This window comes from Gossypium hirsutum, chromosome D01 (genome assembly GCF_007990345.1).
Source record: "Gossypium hirsutum isolate 1008001.06 chromosome D01, Gossypium_hirsutum_v2.1, whole genome shotgun sequence".
Taxonomy (NCBI): Eukaryota; Viridiplantae; Streptophyta; class Magnoliopsida; order Malvales; family Malvaceae; genus Gossypium; species Gossypium hirsutum.
This window is the reverse complement of record NC_053437.1, coordinates 45,303,359-45,326,226: the sequence shown is the minus strand read 5'-3', so window position 1 is coordinate 45,326,226 and position 22,868 is coordinate 45,303,359. Positions and strand designations below refer to the sequence as shown.

At 35.0% G+C, this 22,868-nt stretch overlaps 1 pseudogene; it reads right to left on the bottom strand.

Annotated features, from left to right (window-relative positions):
- Window positions 1–20,585: 20,585 nt before the first annotated feature.
- Window positions 20,586–22,642, bottom strand: LOC107921907 (L-ascorbate oxidase homolog; annotated as a pseudogene).
- Between the last annotated feature and the right edge of the window lie 226 nt (window positions 22,643–22,868).

Below are 22,868 nucleotides of genomic sequence, written 5' to 3'. Positions count from 1 at the left end.
ATCATAGTCCGCATACGACGCTGTTCTATGCTTACCATGTATTGGTTTATTGATGACTGCCTTGAATAGTTGCTCATCTACGAAGGTCTCCTTAATCTCTTTTGTATCTTCTGCCTGTAGATTGCCTTCAATTTTGGATAAATGATCTGCTATTTGATTTTTAGTTCCATTTCTGTCCATAACCCATAAATCAAATTCCTGAAGTAACAAAACCCATCTCATTAATTTGGCTTATGTTTTTTTTCATAACATATTTTAGGGCAGAGTGATCAGTGTACACATAGACTCAGTTTGCCATTAAATAATGTCAAATTTTTTTGAAAGTGAACACTACTACCAACATCTTTTTTTTTCAGTTGTAGTACAATTACATTGTGCTGGATTCAGCATTTTGCTGGCATAATGAATAGCTCCAAATAAATTATTCCACTTTTGTCCCAAAATCTTACCTACTGCATTGTCACTAACATCACACATGATAATAAAGGGTGTTGTCCAATTTAGAGTTATTATTATAGGGGTAGATATGATTTTGGCTTTTATTACCTTAAAGACTTCAATGTAAATTTGGTCAAAGACGAAAGGTGTTTCTTTTTGAAGAAGTTGATTGAAAGGTTTAGAAATATGAACAAAATCTTTGATAAATCTTCGGTAGAATCATGCATGACCTAAAACATTTTGAACACCTTTTACGTTTGTTGGATGTGGAAGATGTTTAATCACCTCAATATTTGCTTTATCAACTTTCATACTCTTTCCTAATATTTGGTGCATTAGGACCATTCCCTCTTTTACCATAAAATGAAAATTTTCCCAATTGAACACTAGGTTAGTTTCCTTGCATCGTTTCAACACTTTCTCAAGATTACCCAGACATTCTTGAAACGAGTTCCCATAAACTGAAAAGTCATCCATGAAAATGCCCAAACCTTCTTAAAACATATCAGAAAAGATAACAATCATGCATCTCATGAAAGTTGCTGGAGCATTGCATAATCCGAAGGGCATTCTTTTAAAGGCATACATTTTGAAAGGGCACGTGAAAGTAGTTTTCTCTTGGTCACTGGGGTGGATTGGAATTTGATGATACCTTGAATACCCATCAAGGAAACAATAATAGTCTTTTCCTGCTAACCTGTATAGCATTTGGTCAAGTAATGGCAATGGGAAGTGGTCTTTTTTTGTTGCATCGTTCAATTTCCTGTTACCAATACCTATCCTGCAACTAGTAACTGTTCACGTTGGAATCAATTCATTCTTATCATTCTCAACTACAGTTAGACCTCCCTTTTTTGGAACGCATTGGGTCGGGCTAACCCATTCACTATTAGAGATAGCATAAACAATACATGCGTCTAACCATTAGATCAACTCCTTTTTTATGAATTTCTTAATGGTTGGATTAAGTCTCCATTGAGCATCCATTACATGTTTTTTTTCCTTCCTTTAATATGATCTTATGTTGGCAGAATCCAGGATTGATTCCTTTGATATCAACAATGGTCCACCTATCGCATTTTTATGCATCCTCAGGACATTCAGTATAGCTTCTTCTTGTTTTTCATTTAAGCCAGAAGTAATAATTACGAGTAATGTATTTTTTTCTCCCAGATATCCATACTTTAAATGCTTGGGTAATGGATTTAATTCTAGCTCATGGTGTTTAATGATGGATGGTACCATTTTTACCGAATTTGGTGTAATTTGTTCCAACTGTTCCTTACTTTGTCTCCACCAATACAGTTGGGTTACCATATAATTATTCTCTTGTTCTGCATTACCCCCTTCTTCTTCTATTTCATAGCTTGTTAATTTTTGCGTGTTGGACTCTAAGTGGTTACATTCTTGCTTTTTGCTTCCTACAACTTCCAATTCTAAGTTTTTTGTTTCATGACATTCTTGCCAGAGAAATTCATTAATGCTAGATATTTCCAAAATTTCCATTACCTTCTCCTGAGTTTTCGTCCAAATACTTCCCCTAGTCATAATATCAATTTTTTTTATTTTGACTATCCAAGCTGTAATAGAAATGTTGAATCTGAACCGCAAAATGTATAGATCTAAGGATTGTTTTAAATCTATTCCATGCTTGCCCTAAGGTTTCAGTCATACATTGCTGAAAATAAAATAGTTGTATATAGCTACTTAATACCTTAGTTATCGTCAAAGCTCGATGAAGAAATAGTTGCACAAAATTAGCTCAGGTAGTAATAGTGTCCGGGGGGAGTGTTTCTGACCACATTTTTGCCTTCCCCTCTAGTGTAAACAGAATCAGCAACAATTTCATAATCTTTGGTGGAACTCTTGCATAGCTGACTTTGCTGCATATATGGTCAAATTTCCTTAGGAATGCTATGGGGTCTTCATTAGTGTAATCAACAAATCTAACATTATAAGTAATCCAGATTAATATCCCTTAGAATTGTATATTGTTCATGTGATATACTGTTAGAGAAAACCGTATCTACAACTTAACAATTTCCTCATTACACTTTAAAATGCAAAAATTAAAATCAATCTAGTGACATTGCTTCCTCGGCAATGGCACCAACAACTTGACCACCTCTAGAAGTACTAACATCCAGAGTATGAATACTGCAATAAAATAGAGAGTTATGAGGTGATATTTGCAAGTATACGGGTGGAGCTGTAATATAGATTTTACAACAAATTAGATAAGTACTTTGGGGATCGTACCCTAGGAAGGCAAGTACTAAATCAATCTTAACCTAAACAATTAAATATCTAATTTATACTTTAAGTTAGTTATAGTACGATAGTAAAATAAGAAATATATTTAGGGTTTGTAAAATAATAAAATAAGATAACATAATAAAAAAGAATTAAAATTGCAAGAGATATAGTCCAAACTGGCTTGGGGTAAAGGTGTTCATGAATGGGCAACACCAATTTTGGATTAATTCCCACCTTGCTAATTTTCCAGGGTTGTTAGGCTTAGGGTTTGTTTCACGTTCTTCCTTTTCCAAATAGTTGATCTGTTGAGTACCCCTACAAAATAGTTAGGATATCATGCCTCCATTCCCTAATCCCCCATAAAAGGATTAGTTCCTGACGGCTTTCATAAACAACATGGAAAAAATGGAAGAATTAATCATAGAGAATAAATTGAGATAGAGTTTAAGAAAGTCTAATATTGATGAATAGAACGAATCGATAGAAATTGATCTCCTTTACAATCAGATCTTTTGAAGAAAACAAATAAACTAAAATTATAAAAACCTAAGAAAACAAGAGAACAAATCTAAACCTAAAGATAGAATCTAAACCTAAAGAAAAAATCTAAGCTAATGGAATGATCCCCATCATATGTGCCAAAAGAGCCTATTTATAGCCTTCAGGTAGCAGTTGTCCTTAGCCCTAACTTAGTTGACGTTCTTGAGCTTTAAGTTAATTGTGTAGACCAAAACACCCCTGCTTTGTGTTTTATTCTCATCACAAAGTTTATGTTGCAACATACCAAGACCTGTGTCGTGACATAGCAGCCAATTTACTCTTCTACAGTTGTCTTTAGGTGTATGTCATGACACCCTCAGCCTGTGTTGCGAAATTGAAGGTAGTTTTTCACTTTCTCTATTTTTCTCCCATGTTGTGACATAATGTGCAATATTAGTCCTAAATGCTTTCTAATGGTCTCGTGTACACTCACAAAGTATGTTTGCTCTCCTTTAGGCCTCATTCGACCCTTAAGGTTAATAAAAAACTCAATGTGCACATTTTATTGAATGTAAATAAAACTAAAGAAGCTTAATTAAAACATAACAAAAATTCTTGTATTCAAGCTCCTTAAATGTGAAAACAAGTTTAAATTGCTACATTGAATCACGATAGATCACATACCAAACTCGTTCCTAATTCTATTCATTACATGAGAAGCTGAGGTAATGGGGTGAGCTTAACAAGCTCAGTGTGAGTCTAAGGAAATAAGTGTTTAGCATATATCCAAGCATTTTCACATGAATCCAAATATCACAAGCAAACAACTATAAAAATATTTTAACGAACCATGATCATGACAGAATACACATGTGAGTTCCTACCCCAACCATCCGCTACATACCACGAGTTCCCTAGAACCCCTCTGCCAAACTCCAACAAATACGAGCAAAGCTCATTGTGGTAAAACCACCCAATAATCATAAATGCAGAAAATATGTCGAATAATGAATAATGCGATGAAATAGCCAATCTCCATAGTACTCTGGTGCAGTGCACTGACTATAAATAAATTCGGACTTAATATGCTGTCGGTACTCCACAAAACTTCTCCGTCAACCACAATAATAATCAATCGCAATGTACATGCAATATGTCATACAATCTCATACATAGTCAGAAGTCAATACTTTCACAATTTATTGGCATGTGCAATGTGCCCTCGAATTATCAAATACTTTCAGTGAATAGGATCATGGAACCCCTTTTGATTTACCATTCAGGTGGTATCATTTAACAAATCACAATTTCATGCATTCTTACAAAATTTTTCTATGTGCATGTATAGAAATCTTTCAAACATTTCACAACAAATTACTCGTATGAATATATCATGCATAAGCCATATTTTTATTCAGAGTCATGCTATACATACAACCAATCATACATCACATTAACAAACATTTCACAACAAATTCAATCATGCAATCAATCAATAAAACTAGCAACTTCGGTAACATGCCAAATAGTTAAGCTTGGAACGTACTTGGTTCGGCCACATACAAATTTAATTACTTAGCTATTTAGCCAAGCCTGATCAGAAAGCTAAATATTCAATTATATAATTAAAATCATTATTAACAATCAAGTTTTTAAGTTAGGACCCACACCATATTTTTTTCCTTTTCTGCAACACGCTTGCGAATCTCGCGATTTCTCTAATAAAATTTGAAATTGACCTAAATTAAAAATCAGTATTAAACTTGATTACTACACCTCCTAAACAGCCTCTAGACACCCATTTATGGGTTCAATCCAATCTTTACAATTATAAATATTTTTCAAATCCAAACTAGTTAGATTTCTTACACTGATTTGATCCAAACCATACGTTCAAACGTCTTTCAGCTTCACTGTTGGTTTTGGGTGTTGAAGTCGACACCTAAAACATTTAAATACTATGAATCCAGTAGCTAATCCATGATTAAAATTCTTTATTTAATCAATTAACAATATTTTTTCAACATCTAAAATGAAACTATAAACCAGTTTATAATTAACCGTACACACTCTTCCGAATTATCAGATCTAAATTGTTGAGTGATCAAGATCGATTAAATTATTATTAGGAGGGGTTCAAGAACCCAAGATATTACTGGAAAAAGATGGGAAATCTTGAAGAAGCAACAACCCCTTTTCTTGCCCATAGGCGCACTCCACCTCCAATGATGGCCAAATTAGGACTGATTAAAAACACCTTTAAGATCACTTAAAAAGCTAGAAAAATTCCCTTGAAATCATTAAAAATCCATAATTTTTGGTTTTTAACGCACAAGATTTATCAAGAAACTTAGAGAAAAGAAGAACTTACACAGACTAGGTGATAGGGGTGGCAATGGCACTTCTTGGCAGCAATGGGAGTCGATCTTGGAGATCTAAAATTTCAGATTTGGGGCTAAAAAATTAAAGGGAAAATGGTAGCGAGATTAAGGAGAAGATGATGCAAGATTTTTTGAAGAAAAGAAAAGAAAAGAAAAAGATGGTAGATCAAGAATCTATGGGGGTGACAACAAGGAAAAAAGTAAGAAAAATTGAAAAGAGAGGAGGAGAGGAGAAGGGAGGGACATTTAGGGTGGAGAAAATTGGATTAAAGGCTGATTAGTTTGTTTAAAAATAATATTTATACCTAGGTCTACAATAGTATGGACAACACGCACATTAAAAAAACAACGGATTTTGCAAATTTTAATTATTTTTGAAGGGAAGGGATTTAAACTTGGAACTTTGATGTACTTTCCATGCTGTTCCATTTATCAATTAACTACAAGGATATTTCCTTATTTTTGAAATAATTTTGCATTCTCATTAATCTAAAATTTGGGATGTTACAGCTCTACCCCTTTAAATAAATTTCGTCCTCAAAATTACTTGATTCAAAAAGATGAGGATACTGAAGCCGAATTGAGTCCTCTAGCTCCAAAGTAGCATTTTCAATGCCATGATTTCTCCAAATCACTTTAACTAAAAGAATTGTCTTTCACCTTAACACCTTGATTTCACGATCCAATATTTGAACAGGTTCCTCCTCAAACGTCAAATTCGATCAAACCTTGATCTCCTCTATTGGAAGAACATGTAAGGGATTTGATCGATATCGTCTCAACATCGAGACGTGAAATACACCGTAAATACAATCTAACTTAAAAGGCAATTCTAGTTGGTAAACTACATGACCAACCCTTTTAAACACTCGGTAAGGACCAATGAACCTAGGGCTTAGCTTGCCTTTTCGACCGAACCTCGAAATTTTCTTCCATAGAGAGACTTTAAGGAAAACCTAATCCCCTACATTGAACTCGATGTCCTTGCGCTTTAAATCGACATATGACTTTTGTCTGTCAGAAGTTGTATTCAATCTATCTTGAATCAACCGAATTTTATCCTCGATTTTTGAAACCAATTACGGACCAATCAACTTCCTTTTACCCACCTTAGTCCAACAGAAAGGTGAGCGACATTTACGACCATAAAGAGCTTCCTAAGGTGCCATTTGGATACTTGACTAAAAACTGTTATTGTAGGTGAAATCCACCATCGGAATAACTCTTCAACATGTCTTCCAGAATCTGAATAACTCTCTCCAATTGACCATCGAATTATGGATGAAAATATGTAGTGAAATCCAACTGAGTACCCAAGGCCTCGTGCAATTTCTTCCAACATCAAGACGTAAATCGACGATCCCAATCTGAAATAATCGACACTAGAACTCCATGCAATCTCACTATTTTGGAAATATAGAGCTTAGCTAACTTTTGAAGAGAATAATTTGTGTGAACAGGAATAAATGGGTGGACTTCGTCAATCTATCCACTATGACCCAAATTGAATCTTTCTTAGTAGGTGTCAAATGCAACCCACTAATAAATCCCTTGTCACTCTCTCACACTTCCACTGTGGAATTCAAATTGGTTGGAGCTACCCTGATGGAAACTGATGCTCAACCTTGTTGGCAAGTCAAACATTTTGATACAAACTTCATTACTTCTCGTTTAAGACCCGACCACTAATACACTTCTCTCAAGTCATGATACATTTTAGTACTACCAGGATGCATAGCATAAGGGCTACTATGTGCTTCCTGAAGTATAGAATGTCTCAAATTATGATCATTGGGCACACAGTAGCTCCCTATAAAACACAAAGTTCCATCAAAATTAATCCCAAAGTCCTCAGTCAACCCATTATCATCCTGTTTAAACCAAATTACTAAAGATTAATACAAACTCTGTTTAGCTTTCATTTCTTGAATCCAAATAGGCTTTACTTGCAATTTAGCCAAGATACCTCCATCACTATAAAGACTCAAGCGTGCAAACATAACTGTCAAGTCAGACATAGCCTTTCTACTTGAGGCATCGGCCGCTACATTAGCCTTTCTGGGGTGATACTCAATTATAAAGTCGTTATCTTTCACTAACTCAATCCACCTACGTTGTATCAAATTAAGTTCGTTTTCGTTAAGGAGGTATTTGGAACTTTTGTGATTGGTGTAGATAATACGTTTCTCACCATACAAGTAATGTCTCCAGATTTTAAGAGCAAAGATAACAACTGCCAACTCCAAATCATGAGTAAGGTAGTTGCATTCATGTGGCCTAAGCTATCTCGAGGCATAAGCTACAACCTTACCATCTTGCATTAAGACACATTTAAGCCTAACATACGAGACGTCGTTATACACCACATACTCCTTATCAGATTCTGGTTGAATTAGAAGGGGAGCTTCCATCAACACAGATTTTAACTTCTCAAAATTACCTCGTTCCTCTTCGCCCCACTTAAAAGGAGTGTTATTCCTTAATAGCTTAGTTAATGGGGAAACTATTAAGGAAAAGCTCTCAACAAACCTCTGATAATACCTGGTAAAAGATAGAAAACTACGAATCTCTGAGACATTCATCGGTTGCTTCCAATCTAATATAGCTTTAGCCTTTTTGGGATCTACACAAATACCTTTAGCCGATACCACGTGACCTAGAAACATAACTTCTTTCAACCAAAATTCGCACTTACTAAGTTTAGCAAAAAGTTACTTTTCACGAAGTATCTATAGAACCACCCTAAAATGTTCATCATGCTCGATTTTTGTCTTGGAGTACATTAGGATGTCTTTAATGAATACAATGACGAATTGATTAAGGAAGGGCTTGCCAGTGCATTACTTAACCCAAAAGGCATGACAAGGAACTTATAATGTCCATAACGAGTCTAAAAGGCGGTCTTGAGAATATCAAATTCTTTTACCTTAAGTTGGTAATACCCTGATCTCAAGTCAATTTTTGAGAAGACATTTGCACCTCTAAGCTGATATAATAGGTCGTTAATTCTTGGTAGAAGATACTTATTCTTGATATCCAATTTGTTCAACTGTCGATAATCAATGTAGAATCGAAGTGTACCATCTTTTTTTTTCACAAACATAATCGGTGCCTCCAATAACGACACACTGGGCCTAAAGAAACCCCTATCGAACAATTCCTGTAATTGAACCTTCAACTCCATAATCTCTTTAGGTGCCATGTGGTAGGGAGAAATGGGCATTGGTTTCATTCCTGAAAACAATTCAATAATGAATTCCACGTCTCGATCCGGAGGTAACCTTGGAAGTTCCTCAGGAAAAACATCAAAAACTTGCCTTACTGTACGAATTTTATCAATTGAAGGACCAATGGTGCTTGCATCTTGGACATAAGCCGAAAATGCTTCGCACCCTTTTCGCACCATCTTTTCTACTACAATGGTAGATATCACATTGGACAAACAATTTTGACACTCCCCAACCATAATAATTTCCTTCCAAGTCACTACCACTAAAGTTACCCTCTTCAATGCAAAACCTAAACGAACTTGGTGCTTAACCAACCAGTCTATCCCCAAAATTAGATTGAATCTAGTAAAAGGAAGTTCCATTAAGTCGGCAGGAAATATCTCTCCTTGAACCTCTAAAGGAAATCTCTTATTAATTTTATTCACAAGTATTGAGGATACTAAAGGGCCGACTACAATAACAATGTTTTCAGTTTTCTACCCCAATCTCCAATTTTAAAACCACATTACAAGCAATATACGAATGGGTAGACCCTATATCAATTAAGGCAAAGTAAGGTACCGAGTAAATAGTGAAGGTACCTATAATGATGTCAACCGCATCTCTGTCCTCTCGGTGTCTAACTACATAAACCAAGGCAGGTTTCCTAGCCTCAAATCGATTAGCACCTTAAGCTGTTGCTCTATGACCCTGACTACCATTTCCATTTCAGTTCTGATTACGGCCGCTCTGAGCACCTTGATTACCCCTCTAATTTTGACCACTAACTGGGCCTTGATTTTGAGCCGAAGCTTGCACTTGGTCATTTTGACGAGGACAATCCTTATTCTTATGCTCCATCAAGCCACATCTCCAACATTCGCCCAGATGGCACTTCTAATAATGCTGACAAACTAGGATTTGCCCTTCTTCAGGGTCCACTACTTCCCTATTCAGCAGTGGTCTAACCTTTCTGGCCCGCTTAACTAGTCACGGATTTAGACCAATAGGGCCCATCTCTCTATTGGGCTAATCCCTTTGGTTTCCCTTATTCTCGCACTCCACGCGCTTAATCGCTTCTATAATCTTGGTCTTCTTGACCAAAGCCTCAAACACATGCTCCTAGTGTGGAGCTACCAGAACCTTAAGGTCATACCTTAGACCTTCCTGAAAATGGAAGCTCTTCTCCTACTCAGATGCCACCATACTAGGTGTATAGCGGCTCAATCTCAGAAATTTTGGCTTATACTTAGAAATATTCCTATCACCTTGCTTCAACACAATAAATTCCAACCACCGGCCTCCACATAATGAGGTCGCACAAACTTACCCTAAAAGGTCTTCTAAAAATAAGCCCAATCAATACGCTCTAGGAACGTAACCCTAACCACTAATTGCCACCACCGATACGCCTCATCCCTTAACAAGGATACGACACCCTTAAATTTTTGCTCAGAAGTGCAGTCCAAATCATCCAAAATATGTTCAGTGGTTTCCATCCAATATTTAGCCAGTCTAGGAGTAGTTCCAGTAATATTCCTAAACAATTCTACCCCACTAGAGTGGAGCCTCTCAACAATCGTCCCAAGACTAACACTACCAATCGGGGGCCCAACAACCCGATTTAAAGCCCTTAATAAAGCCCATGTTATAGGATCATTCTCATTATAATCATCACGACTCTGGTTTTTCATATTCCCAGCCTTAGTAGTGGGTTCACTATTAACCTCATTCTGTTCATTATTTTGTTCTAGCTTTAGAGACGCCGCCGAGTCAACCGGAACCACCAAAGGTCGCCTTCAATGGCTTTTCCTACCACGATTTATCATTCCATGAGTGTTCATTTTGGCATTTTATAAATATAATTTACAAATAAGAATATTTTTAGTATTTTATTTAATCTTTTAGCACACTCTCAATCATAATTCTTTTATTTAAAATTTTATACAACAGTCTCTACTGTTTTGCTAAATTTTCATTATTGTTTCTATAGACATGGCATCGAAACTTTGAACTTTGTCGTTTCTTGAAAGAAATAATTTTCAAAATATTGTGGTTTGTTTTTTTTTCCCAAAAATCCCTTTTCATGTATGCATGCATGCAAACTCATTTTGAAAGGATTAAAAATTTAGCCCAAAGTTTTGAACCTTGACTTTGATACCATTAAATGTAACCTCTCAAACCTAGCCTATGCGTTATGGCCGAATCGTGAAGGTCACATTGGACACCCAAAACATTGAAACTATATTATCGCTAGTTAAAAACCTTATAGATGCACTCTTTTAATAAAACCGAAGTCCCCTTTGTTAATTTGGGAAAACATTCTTTAATTAGCTCAATCTTTATTAATTCAAATTAGTAGTACTGACGTGGTTTTAGACAAACTCTTTTCCCATCTTTGCTTTTGAAAAATAACTTTGTTTATCTTAATTGCAGTGAAAAAATAAAATCGATTTAAAAACCCAAATATTAATTAAGCCAAGTAAAATGCTTAATCCATTTTTAGTATATAATAAATAATCAATCTCATGTACAAAACTCTGCATGCATGAAAAATACCCAAAATAAAAACAGTCCCAAACCACGGCTCAAATAAAATTACAGTCCAAAAACTAAAGAATCTGAAGTCTATCATACATCAGCATGCCAAACCCATTCCTAATTCTGTTCATTACCTGAGAAGTTGAGGTAATGGGGTGAGCTTAACAAGCTCAGTGTGAGTGTAAAGAAATAAGCATTTAGCATACATCCAAGCATTGTCACATGAATTCAAATATCACAATAAAAAAACTATGAAAATATTTTAATGAACCATGATCATGTCATAATGCACATGTGAGTTCCTACCCCAACCATCCGTTACACACTACGAGTTTCCCATAACCCTCTACCAAAATCCAAAGAATACGAGCAAATTTCGATGTGGTAAAACCACCAAACAATCATAAATGTAGAAAATATGCCGAATAACGAATAATACGATGAAGTATCCAATCTCCATTGTACTCTGGTGTAGTGTACTGACTACAAATAAATTCGGACTTAATATGTTGCAGGTACTCCACAAAACTTCTTCGTCAACCACAATAATAATCCACTACAATGCACATGTAATATGTCATACGATCTCATATATATGCAGAATTCAACATTTTCACAATTTATTGGCATGTGCAATGTGCCCTCGAATTATCAAATATGTTCAGTGAATAGGATCATGGATCCCCTTTTGATTTACCATTCAGGTGGTATCATTCAACAAATCACAATTTCATGCATTCTTACAAAATTTTTGTGTGTGCATGTATAACAATCTTTCAAACATTTCACAACAAATTACTCGTATGACTATATCATGCATAAGCCATATTTTCATTCAGAATCATGCGACCAATCATGAATCACATTAACTAACATTTCACAACAATATCAATCATGCAATCAATCAATCAAACTAGCAACTTTGCTAGCATTCCAAATAGTTAAGGCTCAAAACGTACCTGGTTCGGCCATATACAAATTTAATTACTTAGCTATTTAGCCAAGCCAAATCAGAAAGCTAAATCTTCAATTATATCATTAAAATCATTATTAACAATCAAGTTTTTGAGTTAGGATCCACACCATATTTTTCGCTCTTCTGCAACACACTTGTAAATCTTGCGATTTCTCTAATAAGCTTTAAAATTAACCTACAATAAAAATTAGCATTAAACTTGATTGTTATACCTACTAAATAGCCTCTAGACACCCACTTATGGGTTCAATCCAATCTTTAGAATTATAACTATTTTTCGAATCCAAACTAGTTAGATTTTTTACATTGATTTGATGCAAACCGTATGCGCGAATGTCTTTTAGCTTCACTGTTGGTTTGGGGCATTTAAGTCGGCCCCTAACACATTTAAATACTGTAAAATAAGTAGCTAAACCAAAACTATAAATTAGTTTACAATCAATCGCACATACACTTCCCAAATTGTCGGATCTGAATTGTTGATTGATCAAGATTTATTTTTCCTAATTAAAAAATAATTAAAGGCTGATTAGGAGGGGTTGAAGAACCCAAGATAATTCTGGAAAAATATGGGAAAACTTAAAGAAGTAACAACCCCCTTTCTTGCCCATAGGGGATGATTAAAAACCACATTTAAGATCACATAAAAAGCTGGAAAAATTCCCTTTAAATCAGTAAAAATCCCTCAAATTCCAGATCTGAAATTTTTTGTTTTTAACTCACAAGATTCATCAAGAAACTAAGTGATAGGGGTAGCAATGGCATTTCTTGGAAGTAATAGGAATCAATCTTGGAGATCCTAAATTTTAGATTTAGGGCTGAAAAATGAATGGGAAAATGGCAGCGAGGTTGAAAATAAGATGGTGCAAAATCTTGTGGAAAAAAAGAAAAGAAAGATATAGTAGATCAAGAAGCTATGGGCTGTGGCAGCAACGATGAAAGTAAGAAAAATTGAAAAGAAAGAAGGAGATGAGAAGGGAGGGATGACTAGGGTGCAAAAAATGGGATTAAAGGGATGACCAAGTGAGCTTTATTGTTGGAAGATATATTATAGATAACATTATTGTGGCTCAAGAAATAGTGGATTCGATGCGCATGAAGAAAGGAAAAAAGGGCTGGATGGCTATAAAAGTAGACTTGGAAAAGGCGTATGATCGAATTCGATGGGACTTTATTGAAGATCCCTTGTTGAATGTTGGTTTTCCAGTGCCATTGGTGAGAGTGATCATGAAATGCTTGTCTTCTATCTCTCTGCAGGTTGTGTGAAATGGTAATCTTTCGAATGTATTCTGCCCATCGAGAGGTATACGTCAAGGCTGCCCACTTTCACCATACATTTTTGTTCTTTGTATGGAAAGGTTGGGACACCTTATCCATAACAGCGTAGATGAGAAGGCTTGGAAGCCTATTTCTTTAAGGAAGAATGGACCAAAAATGTCACACCTCTTATTCGTTGATGACCTATTTTTGTTTACTGAAGTAGATATCGAACAAGCAATGATGATTAAGGATGTTTTCGACAGTTTGGGGTGGGCATCGGGACATAAGGTTAATGCCTAAAAAATGAATATTTTCCTTTCAAAAAATTTACATCTAATGCTACTGCCGAGATCTATAGTGTTCTTGGGTTTAATGTAACAAATGAGTTGGGAACTTACTTGGGCATACCTTTGTTACATCAACGAGTGACAACTAGTACCTTCAAATTTGTGATTGATAAGGTTTAGAAGAAACTGGATGGATGGAATGCTAAATTCCTTTCTTTGATAGAGAGAGTTACTCTTGCTTGGTCTGTTATTTTGGCTCTTCCCAATTATTTTATGCAAACTATCAAGATCCCTGTAAGTGTTTGCGCAACTATAAAAAAATAGCCTGGTACTTTGTTTGGGGAAAATCATCAACCAGTCATAAGCTTTCCTTAGTTAATTGGTTGGATTATTTTCAGCCAATATTGATTGGGGGTTAGGTATTCGCAGCCTTAAGACTCAAAATGACTCATGCTTGCTGAAATTGGGTTTTAACATACTTACAAATATGTATGCATTATGGGCTAGAGTTCTTCGATCTAAGTATAAGCTTACGGATGAGGTCCCTCTTGATATTTTAAGAAGTCAATGTTCATTTGTTTGTAGATCTCTTGCGAAAAGCTGGCCACTTTTATGTCAAAAAATTGGATGGTCAATAGGTGATGAAACTCTTATTAAATTCTGGATAGATACTTGGATTATGGATATTGCTCCTCTAATCAATTTCTGTCTTAATACGAATCTTATTAACTACTCGGCTACGCTTCGTGATATGACTACAACTGATGGTAACTGTAGCTAGACCTATCTGAATAAGATTTTGGATAATAATACCCTTTCTTATATTGACTTGATTCGGCTCGATTTATTGAGTCGAGTTCACTTAAGATGCCCAATCATCGATGAGAAGTTCATTTGGAATTGTTTTAAGATGAAGATTGTTTAAGTTTAAGCAGAAGACTTTTAAAAGGGTTCAAATGATAGGCTAAATTTGGATATTTTGTAGGTTAGGTTTTAATAAGAAAAATAAAGTTAATATTTAATAGATAGGGTGGAGATGGAAAAAGTGATCTTAAGTTTCAAGAACGATTCAATACTATAGAGTGTATTGCCCCGGGACTTATATCACTTAAGGTGGAAATATGGAAAATAGAAGATGGAACTTAACCCGTTACCTATAAAGAGGTAGGAACCAAAGGTATAAAAAGATGGATGAACACCACACCAGATTGGTGATAAGTTTAATGAGTTTGGGTTGACGCCACTAGCAAGCTAGATAAGTCACTTCGAGACTCAAACGAAATAATAGAGGAAGAAAACCTCACAAGATCAAAGTTCTATTAAGTTTTAATATTCAAGATGTCTAACCTTTTTACAAATATAAGTAAACTATTTATAGTCTACATATGATAGCCGAATGGACAAGTTTAAAGACTAATTAATTCGGCTATAAATGAGTTAAATTAATCTAGAAAAAATAATCTTCAAGATGCATGTCTAAATTCGGATGAATGGAGCATCAATAGTCTTCTTCTTGATTAAGCAAACATAGGCTTGAATGTTGATGAATGAATGGGAGTCAATCAACCTTGTGTAGATTCGGCCAAAGGCATAATGAGCATTGAAATGGTGGTTTTGGCAGAATAGTGATGTGCAATAATGAGGGTCCATGAACAACCTATGTGTATGAACACTCCAACCGAATAGCCACTAGATGTGAACACCAAGTGTGAATAGAATTGAAGTAGCCTTGGGAGACAATCAACCAACCTTGTGAATTAAATAAGTAGCTAACTTTTGGCTGAATAATCACATAGAATGCCAAAATAATCAGCCATCATTCATTGTAGGTAACCATGCATGAATCCAGCTTGCAATGAACCTAGCCGTGCATGCACCTAGCTTTAAATGAGCCTCCACATTCGGCTGAACCTACATGAATCAGAAACATATTAAACCTCAATGTATATTCAGCTGAACTAGACAAACAAACATCAAGACATAGTAAATGATAAATTAAAAACAATTAAATAAGAACATTGCTAGTAATTAAATTCGGCTAGCTCAAAAGATGAGAAACAATAAATAAACTAATTTGAGCTAGGGAATTCAGTCATGAGCTGTAACAAGCAAAATTAATTAAAGCTAATATTTAGTTATTATGAATGATAAAATAAAAAAGCTAAAAATAATTTAAATTGAGCTTAAACGGGTTGATTTAAGCTCAAGTGAGCTGATTGGAGCTGAAATGAGCTTGGGAAGCTGGAATTGAGCTAAATTCAGCTTGCACTAAAGTTCATGGAGTCTTAAATATATTGACTCGAGCTTCAACATCATCAATGAGCTGATTCTCCTTCCAAATTTTAAGAAACAAAGCTGAAACAGCTTCTTGAAGGCACTTAGATCGAGCTCGGGTCATTGGTCCTTTTGGGAGCTCGATGGGATCAAAGCTAGGACTTGGAGGAGCTTGGGGCATGGTCACATCATATATTGCAGGTATCCCTGTCCCAAACCCATTAGTTGATTTTGATGCTTTGGTTTTGAGATGCTCGGCTAATGGAGTTTTTACGATCTATAACTCTCTCATGGTAAATAACTTATGTCATGTGGAAGGAAAATTAAGGCTTGCTTGGAACTTTGATGGCTTAAAATGTGCCTAACAATTCCTTTGGCTAGTTTTTAAAGAACGATTACTCATTAATGCTGAATGTTACAGAAGAGTTATATCTGATAACCCTTTCTGTAAGCTTTGTGGCAATGCTAATGAATCTATTATTCATGTTCTTCAAGACTGTTGTAAAGTTATGGATGTTTGGAAGTAATTTATTCCTTCAAGGATTATGATGAAGTTTTTCTTCTATCCTTTGCAATGTTAGATTACTGCAAATTGGGAAAATAAATTTGGGCTAGTCTTCTATGGGTTTGATTAGCAATCCCTCTTTGGGATTTTATTCTAAAAAATATGGAAATAAAGAAATCTATTTGTTTTCCAATATGAGTAGTTCAACAGTACTAAAATTGTCCAATCCAGTTGGTGTTGGACGAAAGCCACCAAGCACAGGTTGGGATGAATAGATGGTTTAAATGTGCAACAATTCCAAAAACAACAATAGAAACCACCAACGCCAGGATCAATTAAATTGAATACGAATGGGGCACATAATCCTTATTCGGGGATAGTGTCTTCGGTTGCTGTGCTAAGGATGATTACAACAATTGGATTTGGAGAGTTAAAAGAAACATTATGAGATGTAACATTGAGCAAGTCGAGCTATGGGCTATTTATGATGGCCTCCAATATGCATGCAAGACAAAATGGAAAAACGTTATCGTAGAAACAAATTATGTTCTTACTATTCAATCTATCCAAGGTAGATTTCAAGGTCAATTGAATAGAGACTTAGCTACAAGAATTATTGAATTGTGTCAAAGACAATGGAAGGTAAAGATCCAATATATCTCGAGGGAGGCTAATACGACTGCACATACTCTTGTCGGCTTGATGAAGCAATTTCCTGTTGGCCTACATGTTTTCAAAATATTCCTTTAGTGGTAGCAGATCAATTATGAAGAGAGAACTTTGCATCCATATTTGGATACGATGGTTCATGTGTAATTGTTTTATTTTATAAAAATATATTTATACCTAGGTTTACAAGGGTATGGATGACACACACATTAAAAAAGGGATTTTGCAAAATTTAATTATTTTGCAAGGGAAGGGATTTGAAGTTGGAACCTTAATCTACTTTCCATTCTTTTCCATTAATTTTATCAATTAACCACCAGGCTATTTCCTTATTTTTGAAATAATTTTGCTTTCTCATTAATTTAAAATTTGGGATGTTACAAGTACAAGATGGAGATAATCTCAATAAACAACCCTAAATCTCAAAAGAACAAATCACTCTGGCTAAAACCTGAAATTCCCCAAAACTCACAAAATTCTCTTAATCTCAAAGATGATCAATATTGTTATTTTAAGTTACAAAAACCCTTTTCATAGGCTAAATCCATAGATTAAATATGACTATAATAACCTAGACTAATCAGAGTTTAACTAGGAGAAGAAAACCTGGTTGAATTGGTGAACACTTTGCCACGTCGCAACATCGCATGCTCCTCATCAGGACGTTGTTCTTTGCGACATCAAGATGTGGCCAATCTTCTCTTTGGGACGTCGTGGTTGTCTTGTCACGACGTCGTCTCTTCTTCATCGAGACGTCGACTTGTAAATACAAGGCACACTCCTTAGATTCCATTTTTGAGAAATGAAAGTTGTAGGTGTTAAATTGATAGATTTTAAGTTTAGATGTGAAAAAAAGACTAAATTGTAAAGCTTAATTGATAGTTTCGTACGTTATGGAATAAATTGAATAAATTGTGAAATTGACAGTAGGAATGGTAAATTGGAGGTCCCTAATTAATTATGGTAAAATAAAATTTCAATTTGGAGCTTTAAATATAAAATTATGCTAATCTCGATTTTTGGACTAAATTGTAAAATATCTGTGAGTTTATAATTGATTGTGATTTAAGCTAGAATTTAATATTATGTATTGTTGATTATAATTTTTAGCTAAAGGTGACACGTGAGCATCAAGAGAGAAAGGAAATACGAGATTCGATGATGAGTAACCTGAGTGTTCGGTTTGTATTTCTATAATTTAAAATACTTGAATTGCTACATATTTCTATGATTTTGCATGGTATGATATTAAGGTAAGTTAAATATTATTGATCGAATTGCATTAGTATGAATTTGATTAATTATTGAGATAGAAGACTGAATTGAATAAAATTAAATATAGTATAACTTAATGAAAATGTGAAATTGGCTTTGAATTGAGATGACTCATTTTATGCCATATATATATATATTAATGAATTGATTAACGATTTGGAAGTATGAAATGCAAAATTGAGCTATATTATGAATTGGATGATTTGTTACCCTATTACCTGTTCGGACAGAGTCAGATATAGTTGGCATGCCATATGATAGATTGAGTACGGGTTGCTTCGACTATAGGTCGATAAGTGCTGGGGAAAATATTTACTTCAGTTATAGCAATGAGGCACTAGTTCCAAATTGGTATGTTGGTTGGATCCGTGTATCCATTCGAGTTCGAGTCAGGTTAATAGGAAAATATTAATATGAATATTCATTGCCAATTGGTTAAATGATGATTGGAATTGTTTATATGCTACTAAGTTGATTTACAAACATTTATATACGACATTAAATGTCAAGGCATGTAAAATATTACGCAAAATGAATAATGATCCAGAAAGCCAATCTGATAAGATATGAGATTATTCATTTGCCTTGGTAATGGATTGAAGCATGATTATATGTTATAAGGTGTATTTTCATTGATCAATTGTATAAGCAGGGACATTGCATGTTATTGACTATTGCATAAGTTATATTGTTTGAATTATACAAATATCACTAAGTTTTATCGCTCAGCGTACAATTTTTTTTTCTCGTGCACAAGTTAGGTATAAAGCGTGATACTGAGCAACACCTTCAGCATCTAGACAAGATCCTAGACTCAACAAGGTTTGTATAAACCTCTTTTGTCAGTTATAAAGCATGTACCTACATTGAATGAAAACAATAAAAAAACCTAAGTATAAACGCACATATTGTCTTATGGTTAATGTATGAGTTTTGGTTAAATGTATATATCTTGCAATGACGTTAAAGGTAGTTTACTTTGGTATGATTTGTGGCAAATGCAAATGAACTTGGGAATAGGTATTTGTGTGAATGTTTTTAAATGGTTTGCATTAAGAAAATGACTTGTGTGTGCTAGGGTATTAGTCTAATATTATATAAGGTATTGGATGGGGAATTGACATTAAATAGATTTCAAGCACCTTCTTAATTGAGAAAAAAAATCAAACTTGTCAAACTCTCAAATGAGTCCATCAAGTACGCCTTCCCAATCATCACATTAGTATCCTTGACCACCTGAACATCTTTATTTGGAAGAGTTCTAGTAAACATATAATTGACTTAAAATAAGTTGAGCCTACTGTTGGAAGATAGTTCCCAACCTTGGCCAATTTGTTCCTAGCCAGCCTAAAGATTCTCGGGAACAAAGATTTCAAGGGTTTGTCAGACACCCATTTATCAAACCAAAATTAATTGCTTTTCCCATTGCCAACTCACCAACGACACCCTTCATTACCAATGGATTGTTGGTTCTCTCATGGAATACTAAACATATTCTTCTTCTCAGCACAATAGGAAATTCAAGCTTGATTGCCCATCCCATACTTAGATATTGACATATAGCCACCATTGCTTAGAGAGAAGGGATTTATTATTTTTATTTCTAAATTACCACTACCAAGCAAATTTTGTATTTAATGTTGATTTATGATTATTATTTAACCATCATAATTTCAATTCTGATTAAATTTTAAATATTTAATTATTTTTTAATGTAAAAATTTTGAACCATTAAATATATATCAATAAAAATTGTATTCTTGATTGAAATAGTAGAGATTTAGAATAATTTGAAACTTTACTTGCATGATAAATAAAATAATAAATTCAACTGTTTAATAGTTAAAAAAAACTAATTAAATTTTATTTTTTAATAATTTGTTTATGTAAGTTTTTACACATTTATCTAGTTGGATTGTGATTATATTATTTATTTATTTTTGTATTTTTATATTATTTACGAAAATAATCATATTTAAAAAAATCATAAATGCAAGAAACATTGACATAAAAAAAATTCCCACACAATGTAAATGGAAAAAATGAAAAAATTTATTATTGAATTAAGTAATATAAATTTATCCCTCACAAATAGTAGCTGAATCGTTATTACTTCAAGAAAACTAATTTATTCAAAAGTCAGCATTAGTTACTACAAAGGCCGTTAATGTGTATTTGAATCAGAACTGGTTCCAGGTTCCTAAGCTTTAAATTAGGTGTAAGGTGGTGGCGGCTTTGGCATATTTTCCACAACACCGCAAACTAGTGCACCATCAGGCATGTTGTATTCGTCCTTGAGTGATTTGTTAGGGGAAACAACACTAGCATAAAGCTGTTGCCCAAGGTAACGCCTGTCCCATACCTCTGACCTGATGTTCCACATTCCACAGTTGTCGAATGTCAATAGGATAGCTGCCCAGGACTTGGGGAAAACCTGTATAGTGTGTCTGCTCACGGCATCAAGGAGATTGTAGTTCTTCCTCTTCTCAGGGCTCCAGTTCCCAGTCTCGATACTGCAACAAATGATTATAGAATTTAGTTAAATGGTAAGTAATGACTATATATTAGAAGGATTTGAAAGTCAAATACTTACGCCGCAGCAAAGAAGGAATAGCCATCTAAGTGATAAGACTGAATGGCTGTTTCGCGATTCTCGAAGATGATTTCGACGAAGTTTCTGTGTGTCATGTTGAGGACATAGGTTCCATGGTTACTTTAGTGATCTCAGATGGTGGGTCATCAGGAATGTTATCATACTTGAAAACCTTGTCAGCTACTTTGTAGTATTCTGCAAGTTTTAGTGGAGTGGTTGGTTCGACATAGGAGACTCCATTAAGAGCATATCGAAGCTTGCCATCTACTTTGTGAGCAGTGTTGGCAAGCTTGATGGTACGGGTAATGTTAATGGAACCATATTTGTAGGAGCCCTGAGGGTTAGGCCTAGCAGCGCTAGCAGTCAAGTTCCAACGGAAGGTACGGAATTGATTGAGTGACCAAGCCCAACTAACTGGTGGTGGTGGCAACTTAGGTGAGGGTGCACCCTTGCCATTGTTGTAACGGATGACACCAGTTGCTATAACCTCACGTTTGGTAAAACGGATAGAGGCCACAACAAAGTAATCCTTTGGTTCTTGGTTGGCAGTAACAAGTACACTGAAGCACTGTCCAACATGAACATCAAGGGATTCATAGTCATTTTGCACTGTGTGGGAACCTTCCATCTCAACCAATTTCATGGTGTGGCCTTGGAACCTGACGTTAAGAGATGTCTTGATACCCGCATTTTAAATCCTATACTTGTAGGTTTTTCCTGCTTCCATGGTGAAGAGAGGTTCATCATTACCATCACCTTTAGCAACTTTTCCATTAATGTGGACACCATCACATCTACCAAGGTTGCGACCACTCTCAAGAACTTTCTTGAGGCTGGTGTATCCCTTGTTGAAAAAATCTCCTGCTATTAGAGTATAGTCATCAGCTGGATCAGCATAGGGGACGGGAATGAGTAAACGACTGTTAATACGAAGACCACCGAAACCACCAGCGGCCTTATGCATAGCCGTCACTGGATAATACATGTAGCTGCCGATTTGGTCCTTTACCTGGAATTTATAGGTGTAATTCGTCCCGGGGGGGATAGGACAGTTGGTTCCAAGCACACCATCTTGCCATGGATTTTTCCTATGCTGCACGCCACTCCTGCAACAAATTTCATTTCCATATATAATTAAGCTCAACTCTTTACTAATATAATCAAATGGGACAAAAGTACTCTTGCTTACCATGTCAAAAGGAATGGCTCATCAAGGTTGTTAAACACATTGACTATAACATTATTGTTGGTGGTAGAGTTAATATTTGGCCCAGGGAATTGCCCATTAATAAGAATACCTTTTACAGGAACACCCAAAGGAGATATAGTGCCATAAGTGACCTTCCACTCGAAAGTAATGGTGGGATCTCCACCTTGAACCGTAAGCATTGATCTTGCCCAGAGAAAAAACATCGTTATTATCGTTAATGGAGCCATTTTATTGCTTTCAAAGTCTCCTATGTAGTTTTATAAATTAAGATTGTTTATCCCAGCTTAAAGGAAGAAGATTTGTTTGAGATGATTTGAGTTGATTTGAGTTGTATGTTAGTTTACCCTTCTTAAAATCTTTCTTCACCATTCAATTTTTGTTTTCAAATTCTTAAATTGCGCACATCCATTTGTTTTTTTACTTTCTTTTAGTATGTACTATTTTTAACATTAATCGATTTGGTTTTACCATGATTCTCTTTTGTTCTAATAAAATATTTGCACATTCACTATTT